The sequence below is a fragment of the Crocodylus porosus genome, unplaced genomic scaffold, assembly GCF_001723895.1.
Source record: "Crocodylus porosus isolate Cpor-Errol unplaced genomic scaffold, CroPor_comp1, whole genome shotgun sequence".
NCBI lineage: Eukaryota > Metazoa > Chordata > Crocodylia > Crocodylidae > Crocodylus > Crocodylus porosus.
In genome coordinates this window covers 6,520,227-6,527,912 of record NW_017728937.1, presented here as the reverse complement: position 1 = coordinate 6,527,912, position 7,686 = coordinate 6,520,227, and the positions used below count along the sequence as shown (strand labels likewise).

General features: G+C 52.3%; 1 protein-coding gene across 8 annotated transcripts in view; it reads left to right on the top strand.

Moving 5' to 3' along the window:
• Positions 1-7,516: 7,516 nt before the first annotated feature.
• PLEKHG3 (pleckstrin homology and RhoGEF domain containing G3) overlaps positions 7,517-7,686 on the top strand; it is a 34,385-nt gene continuing 34,215 nt past the window's right edge. For 6 of the 8 annotated variants that reach the window (XM_019547370.1, XM_019547369.1, XM_019547372.1 and 3 more), the window contains exon 1: positions 7,517-7,622. The gene's annotated coding sequence lies outside the window, so the exon portion shown is untranslated. The remainder of the gene's footprint in view (positions 7,623-7,686) is intronic. The other 2 variants (XM_019547373.1, XM_019547367.1) reach the window with 2 other exon arrangements.

Here is a 7,686-nt window from a genome sequence, read left to right as displayed (position 1 = left end):
ATTGAACACCTTCAAGAGTAAATTGGATGCTTATCTTGCTGGGATCCTATGACCCCAGCTGACTTCCTGCCCTTTGGGCGGGGGGCTGGACTCGATGATCTCCCGAGGTCCCTTCCAGCCCTAATGTCTATGAAATCTATGAAATCCTGGTACCTGAGTAGGAGCTTGGGATGAGCGTGGAGTGCGTGTCTCACACAAGCACCCACTTGTGTCCCTCCTGCAACCAGGCACTGGCAGAGAGGTGTAATAGCACCCTGTGCCTTGGGAAGCTGTAGTGTGGTAGCAACAGAAGCTGTTAGGTGTTTGTATATAATCAGCACCCAGAGCTTCTGCACATTCCCTCCCACACTCCCCAGCCCCTTAGTTATGCCACTAGGTGCTGGGCAGTGCATGGCAAATGGGAGCCAAACTTTATACAACCCAGATGTTGGGTGGGCCATGCAAATAACGAATAAGCAAATGTGCATGTTCATTTGCAAACCAATAACAAAAATTGACTGTTATTCTTGGAGGCTGAGGTTCTGCATGGTGGGAGCAGCACATACTTTACTTTGCCACTAGGTTACACAACTAGGGGTGACTGCACTGGAAGGCTGGGAGGGAAGTAGATACCAGGACTCCTCTACCTTTGTGTTCAAATCACTTTCTCCATTTTATACCCTGGTCTGTGTACATGCTTTCACAGCATCTGATGAAGTGAGCTCCAGCTCGCAAACGTTTGTGCTATATATCATTTAGTAAGTCTATAAGGTGAAAATTTACCCTGCCTCCTGGTTTTAATGTCCATCTATGAGAGGGATGTTGGATCTGGTGAGTTAGAGTGGGGTGGATGGGGTAAAAATGCAGGATGCCTAGGTTCCCTCTCAAGCTTGTAGAGGACAGTTGACTCTAGTAGTAAGAGCAAGAATGGGAGCCAGCTTGGTCCAGTAGCTGGAGGTGGGTGCTGCCATTCCAGCTGTGCAGTTCTTCCATCACTGGACTCTCAGCCTTGTGCCTCTTCCAGTGTTCAAGCAAGACTGAGGAGCTGACATGGAACTGCTGCCCCACTTCAAGGTGTGGTACACAGCAGCCACTTGGGGCTCCTCTGCTTTACAGACTGGGTTCAGTGAAGGGGGCCTTGCTACAATGGCAGGGAGCACAGGGAGCCATCTCTTGGGAGTTTGCAGCTCTGTGCTGGCCATGGGCAGGTAGTGGGCACTGCCAGGTGGCTCCTGCACTCTGGATGCCTCCAGCCCACCCCCAGGAGGCACATACAAGAGCAGCCCCCCTACACTGGCCCTTCTTTCTCCTAAAGCTACAGAGATCACAGATCCACATCCACCCCATCAATGGCTGCTTACAGTATGTGCCCAGGGTACTACATTGCCCAGCAGGGCCCATTTATTGTTCCCCTTGTCATGGACTCTGCTCTTGAGCACCAGGAACAAGCACCATTCAGACCCCAGCCCTGCAATGCTATTTGTCCTGTACCAGCCCTGGTGCCCTCAACTATCAAGCCCACACCCCTGTGCCAGGTCCATCCTAACATAGATCCTTGCAGCACAGTGCCCTGGTAGGGGAGTCCCTAGAGCCTAGTGCCCACCTCTGATGCCTCTCCTTCCCAGCATTACCCTGTCCCAGAGACTCTTGCAGAAAGTGGGCTCTGCCCTACAGTGTGGGCACTGCACTGGCACCAGCTCTCCCAGTTGCAGGGAGCTGAGCACATGCTGAAGTCCATGTTCCAGGCCCTGTACCAGAGACCCTTGCAGCAAGTGGGCTCTGCCCTGCAATGTGGGCACTGTATTAGCATCAGCTCTCACAGCAGCTGGGAGCTGGGCACGCGCTGAACTCCACACTCCAGGCCCTGCACATGGGGGTGGTGGGGGTGATGTGGGCCCTGAACAATCCTCCCTTTGAGCAGGGAAGGCGAAGGCCCAGCACAAAGCGCTCTGTCTGCCCATAGAATGGCACCATTCTAGTGCACGCAGGTGCCTGCCTAGAGCCGTGGGGCACTAGGATGGAGCAGGCAGGCACTCAGTGGAGAGGGAGAGTGGAGACTCAAGTGTGGGGAGGGGGGCAGGGGAAGCAAATCTCTGGATATAGCCTTTTCCCCATAGACTTTTTCCTGTCCCCATGACCTGGACACCTCTCCCCTACTCTCTATGGGGGCCTTCCACACTCTAGGATGCCCCACTTGGTCCAGCCCCCACTGCTTCCTCTTTGGCCAATTTCCATCCTCATGGCTTTCTACCCCTGACTTCCCACTGCATTCCAAAACCATGGATCTGCTCAGGTTCACAAGCAGGCAGAATGAAGAAAAAAGATTTTTCCAGAATTATGGCTGCTTACAGCAGGGATAGAACCATGAAGCTCACCCACCTTCCCTTCCCAGCTCAGGCAAAAGCTACAGTCTTAACATTTTCATAGATGAGCTGTCATCATCTCGTAGCTGCTCAGACAAAACCTGAAACTGTAGCTGCTGCTGAACATTGGACTCCACAGATAGATCTAGGATTTTGAAAAGATCTGCAGGCCTGTGAAATTGGAGACGGGAGAACAGGAGAAGCTAACACAACAAAATTGCCAAGCAAAGGATAGGTTGATTATCGAAACACCAAGACCATTCACTTGTGCAGTAAGAGCAACCATCAGGAATCAGGGAAATTATAGTGAACCATGAAGTCAGTTGACTGTATCAATTTAAACAGAAAGCTCCCTGATGCTGAACAAGGTGTGACTACATCCCTCTACCTACCTCCACCCCTCCATCCCTGCAGCTGCTACAGGGAAGAGCAGCTGGCTGGGTCAGGGATGTACATCATGTGTTCCCTGTAAACATTTACCTACAACTGGCCAAATTAGGAGCCATCAGCCCTGGAAAACCTCAGATCATGTTCTCAGTAGAGACTGGTTATACTTGGACATGTCAGATGACTGAGAGTCTGTCCACACTGAGAATTCGCCATCCTCTCCCAGCTCTTAGTAACTGACCAAGCTCTGCCTGCCCTCCAGCTTCTCCCCATACCTCCAAAACTCACTGAACATGCTCTATCCACAGCCTCTCACTTGCTCTTGGTGTGTCCCCTGCAAGTGCCCCATATGAAACAGAATGGAAAGGTTGCCTGACTGGGATGACAGAGTAGGGGGAAGGAAAGCTGGAGAGGGTGGGTTGCAAGAACCTGAGTGGGGGAATAGGAGCCAGCAAAGTGGCTAGGAGAAAAAGGATCAGGGGAGGTTTGGAGAAAGCAGTTCCTTGATGGCTAGGACACACTTGTCTCAAGAACCTGGAACTGAACCCAGCCACCTGGGTTATTTTTGCAGGACAGTTCTTCAGACTTATTAGACTTTTCTGCTTTTCTGACCCGAGGGAACTCAAAGCATTCAGCTAATGTGCTTGGCTTCTCTCCTGCTAAATAATGTTTGCCATCATCCCATCAATGGGGAAACTGAGGCACACAGTGGAGCAGTGATTTGCCCAAGGTTCCCTAGCAGAGATTGGGCAGAGCCAGGATAGAACTCAGGTCTTCTGAGCCCTGGTCCAGAGCTCTGTCCCCTAGATCTTGCTGCCTACAGATCACTATACATTAGGGCGTTCAGACAGAGTCCTGATACCATGAGTAGGCTGAGGTGACAGCAGCACAGCAGGAACAAGAGTAAATATAAATTGATTGTGCTCCTCCTCATTCATGACAGGGAACAACTCAAGTCCTAGTTCTAAAGGAGGGAGTGAGCTTGCTCACAACCCAGCTCACCTATCCTGGTAAACCAAGCAGGGCTGGTGCAGCAAGGAAGGCTCTAGGTGATGCTGACAGGTCTGTGAGGCAGGGCATCCTCACTGGGGAATGGCTAGCTGGGAGAGATTGAACCAAAGTGCTCATGCAGGAGTGAGCTGCAGTGACACTGCTGACCAAGCCACAATGACTTAGACATAACCAGTGTAACACACTGGAGAAAGCAGAAAAGAGGGAAGAGGTGCTCACCAGCCTTGACCACCTTGCCTCACCTCCAGGGTGATGCAGGGGCTGAGTCTTGGGAAGAAGCAGAGGAAAGCCCTGTATTCCAGGGAGTTGCCAAATCTGTGGCATGAGCAAATCTCAAGTGCAGATACCAGACACCCATTGTTGGCCTTTGCACAGTGATGTCACACTATGCCCCCAGTCTGCCTCCTACTGGCCCTAGAGACACAGGATACCTTAGTCCAGAGGTCAGCAACCTTTCAGTAATAGAGGGCCAAGTTAACACACCTCAGTCATGGTGAGGGTGGAGTGTATAATTTATTATGGGATTGATTTTCAACAGCAATGTGACAGTGGGCAGTTCCTTCACAAAGCCCATGTGCAAGAATACTGGCCTCACCCTAGCTCCTTGCAGTTTCTCAGCAGTGGTAAAGACTCATGGAGCATCCACCAGAGCAACCCCTGTAGTCCTGCAAGCCCTAGGAGAGAGATTCTTGACCTCATTAGACTCAAGGCACACCTCAGAACATGCCAGCTCTTAGCTTTCACTCATTATTTGACTACAGAAAAATAATAGAGCAATTCTTCTGTTGCAAAGAACTCAGAAAGATTATAATAGGTCAAAATGTTTTCAACACTAGGGATTCCTATTTGAAATCTCTCGGTTTATCTTGTGAAGCATGTTTGCATACCTAATAGTGCAAATATTATATGACACCCTATGGCACCCTTGAGAGGATCTTAAGGCACCCCAGGGTGCCATGGCGCTATGCTTGAAAGTCATTTCCTTAAGGAGAGACAGTCCTTGCCCTTTTGCAGTAAAGGGGAGCTGGAGCCAGGCAGCCCTTGCTAACACACTGATTGAAGGCAAGTCCCCCCTGCACCCCAAAACTGAGCAAAAGGTTCCTACTTGCAAAGTGTTCCTACCAGCTGCAACAGCAAATACAGCCCTACACAGATCATTACCTGACTGCTCTGCTAGTCCCTGTCTGATCAGGGACATGCTGGAGCCCCTGCTTCAGTCCCTGGTGTTGTTCCTTCTTCTAGCATGTGGCCTGCCAAGCTCCAAGACCTGTCAGACTGTGTGGAGCATCCCAAAGCATCACACTTGTGGATGTGTGAAGCAGCCACAGTGGTTGCACGTTCTGTTCTGCATCACATGCTAGGCAGTAGCTGCAGCAGTAGGGTCTGTGATAGAGGTGCCAGCGTGTCCTTGACCAGCCAGTGTGCAGGGCAGACTGGATAATTCAGCTGCAGCTGCAGTTCCTCTATGCATCCCAAAGCTGTTTTGTACCACACAGCAGGATGGTCAGGAACATGCTGGAGCCTCTGTCCTAGTCCCTACCAATGCAGCTGCTGCCCAACACATGGTGCAGAATGGACCACGCCACTGCCACAGCTCCCTCAGATGTCCAAAAGTTAACTGTGCTTCAGGATGCTTCTTGAAGTCTGCTGAGTCCCACAGCTCAGCAGGCTGGTTAAAAAAGCTTGGCAGGCTGGATCTGGCCCATGGGCTGTACATTATCAACCTTTGCCCTAATGCAGTGCCATCTCACCTCCTCACTTTATAGGCTCTGGGGGAAACAGATGGCAGATAATGCAGTACCACATGGCCATGCCTTCTCCAGTTTACTGGGGTCGCAATGCACTCTGACCATAATTCTGGCCTGGGCCCTACGGACTCTGAGAATCAGAAATTTCCTGTCTTGGTCTTCTACTCCCCCTGGTTAGAGAGTAGGGCGCAGTCAGCACCCCTTGGGTCAGATTTTCAAAACCATTGAACAGTCAGCAGATCCTGTTGTGCTTGAGGACTGGGGGAAATTTTCTGTTGAGCTCAGGGACACCTAGGGATACTGATGTCTTCTGCCAATCTAAACCTGTTCCTTCTTTCAGCCAGAGGCACCTACCCACTGCCGAATCTTGGACAAAACACTTGAAGGGGACCTGGAGGGAACAAATTGTCTGCCAGTTTATCTTTGAAGAACCATGAAGACAGCCTGTACATTGGTTTGCTTTCTAAATATAAAAGTGTGTAGCTGATTTATGTTAACACTAGAAAAATGGGGCCTGTTTGTAACAGGAGACCTCCAGCACATGGGAAGCCAATTAACTGAAGACAGGAGAGTGATTTTTCATGCAGTTTCAAACTCTGGAGCTTCTTTGGTAACATGTAGCTAACTGAAAGGCCCCAGGCACCCTTGGGAGAAAGAAAAATCTTGTTAAAGTTTCGTCGCCCTTCTTTGAATGAAGAAAGGCTCACAGTCTATCTTGCCAAGTCCTCAGGGAAGATCAGACATGACATACTCAGTATATCTGAGATTTTTTTTTTACATCAAGACAAATGAATACACATTTAAAAGCCAGGCACAGAACACCTTCCTTTGTAGATACTTAGGTTTGCTGCTCAAAAGGCCCATTCTGTGCTGTGCAGGGGTCAGATTGGCCTTTCTCCCTAAAGTGCTGCACCTAGCCCTCTCTTCTGGTGCAGGCACTGGGAGGGACCTGGGGGGTGGTCTCTGGAGTGTAGACAGCCACTCTCCAGCCAGACTTGCATTTACTATGACCCCATCCCAGGGGTTAAGGCCCTTTCTGAGCCTCTTCCTTCGGCACTGAAATCAGTTTGCCTTCACCCAGCTGGACAGCCTTCCTCGACAAGCAGGCAGGGCTATGATAGCTGAGCCCCAAGTAGGGTGGCCATCATAGGGGGCATTTCGGTTTTCTGCTACTCTGTCCTCTGTTAATAGGAAACCCGATGCGGCGCCTTGATGTCCTCTATTTTTCTCTTCAAGAGATGTCCCCTCCCTGATCAGAGCTGTGCACAGTCCAAGCATATGGAGACCCCTTGCAGTGCTTCCACCACTGAGCACCATGGAGCCAGAGACTGGATAAGACATCTTGCCCCAGCCCCTTGGTTGAGAGAGGGCTCCAACCCTCATGTAACTGCACTGTGCCCCAGGCAAACCCAATAAACACAGCCACTGCAAGTGAGGTCTCACTAAGGCCCCAAATGTCCCTTGCGGGCAACTGCACCTGTCTCCAGGCAGGGCCAGAGTGCCTGGCAAATGTGCAGTCTGTGTTTGTTTCCAACAGATAGGCTGACATGGGAGGAAGAAACAGGGATGCACTGGCCTAGGCACTGCACTGTGGATGTACTTTTCTTGAGAGGGCAGATGCAGAGCACCGCTTGTAAATCAGGCCCCTGCCCTCCTCCTCTATCTTCTCTACGAGAAAACCAGAGGACATAAAGGCGTTGGGGTTCGTGTCACTAGAGGACAACCGGACTGTCCTCTGCGATGGCCGCCGGGTGGGGGCAGGCACAGGGAGTCTGTGCCGTGCCAGCGGCACTGCGGGCTGCCCACTGCAGGCCCCGGCTGGCAGGGCCCCAGAGCAAGCGGGCTCTACAGGGCAGGGCAGGGCGAGGGGGCAGCGCCATCCACCTCCGCCCCGCGGGACCGCGTGTGGGAAGGAAAGGGAAAGGCCCGCCCCACCCCGCCGCTGTGGGGGAAGGGAGTGAGCCGACGGGGTCGCGGGGCGGCTCGCGTTAATCATTAGCCTCCAGCGAGCCGGCCCTCGGCCCCGAGTCTCCACCTCCCCGGGCCCGCCCGCCCGGCCCGGCGCCCCACGCCCCACTTCCTGCCGGGCGCTGATCTGCGCGTCGGGGCTGCTGGCGCCGCCGCTCCTGGCCCGGTGAGTCCGCGCGGGGGGGAGATGCGGGACCGGGGCCAGTTGTGCCTTCTTCCCGGCGGCAGCC